Source organism: Arachis ipaensis, chromosome B01 (assembly GCF_000816755.2).
Source record: "Arachis ipaensis cultivar K30076 chromosome B01, Araip1.1, whole genome shotgun sequence".
Taxonomy (NCBI): Eukaryota; Viridiplantae; Streptophyta; class Magnoliopsida; order Fabales; family Fabaceae; genus Arachis; species Arachis ipaensis.
This window is the reverse complement of record NC_029785.2, coordinates 644,449-645,746: the sequence shown is the minus strand read 5'-3', so window position 1 is coordinate 645,746 and position 1,298 is coordinate 644,449.

The window sequence follows — 1,298 nt, the reverse complement described above, 5'->3', positions numbered from 1 at the left end:
CAAGGAGTAGCTAGGACAATTTGCCTAATTTAGGTTAAGCCTATGCAAGTAAAGGTATATATTAATTAATAATAAGCTCCATTACAAGAATGAGCTTGAAGAATATGAGAGCTTTAAATCTGACCACCTTTTTTGGTGTATCAATATGTTTGCAACGTAATTAATTTGACTAAATGTTAACATTGTTCACTTTATAATGTATGTCTTGATATTTTAATGATGATTTATTACAAGACAATACCTAACAAATGCTAAGGATATTATAAATAATGAAAGACTCCATACTGTTACTACTTAATTAGCAACACTATTACTAAGTGTTGTTAACGCATGATGAGTGGTAACCGTAAAAGTTAAACAAGAGTGCTAACTACTTCTAACTTCTAAGATATAATTAAAGAAAAATGATAGATTTAATTATTCTCTCATCACTTGGATTGCGTTTGTTTCTTAAAACGGGATAAGATAAGATACTAAAAATAAAATACAAAAAATAGAGACACAAAATTTTATATTTTTATATTTTGTATAGTGATAAATTAGAATAAATTATAAAATTTTAATTTATTCTATTTTTTCATTCAAAAAATTTGAGAAGAAAAATATAATAATAAAAAATATAATTATAAAAAATTAACAAAAAAAATAAAAAAAATAAAAAATAAATTGTGTCATTTGTTAGTGTCTTTATGTTCTTCCTGTCAAAATAGATACAAAATACACTAATTCAATGTTTCTGGACATAATATCTCTGTTTAAATCTCATTTGTCAAACACAATTTTGCGTCTTTATACTCCTGTCTTAGTGTTCTGTAGAAAAATATAATAATAAAAAATATAATTATAAAAAATTAACAAAAAAAATAAAAAAAATAAAAAATAAATTGTGTCATTTGTTAGTGTCTTTATGTTCTTCCTGTCAAAATAGATACAAAATACACTAATTCAATGTTTCTGGACATAATATCTCTGTTTAAATCTCATTTGTCAAACACAATTTTGCGTCTTTATACTCCTGTCTTAGTGTTCTGTCCTTATAAACAAACACAACTTTAACTACGTAATACTAGATCCGTTATAAATATGAACAAGTAGCTATAGACATAATGATTAAATATGATTATTTAAAAATTATAAGTTAAGAATGCGTTTAATTTGGTTTTTTATTTTTTATTTTTATTTTTATTTTTAGTATTTTTATTTTTAGAGTTTTATAAAAAAAAGAAATAAAAATAAAAAACAAAATTTTATTGTTTATTCTTTTTTTTTTTTACAGCATTCTAAAAACAGAAAATATT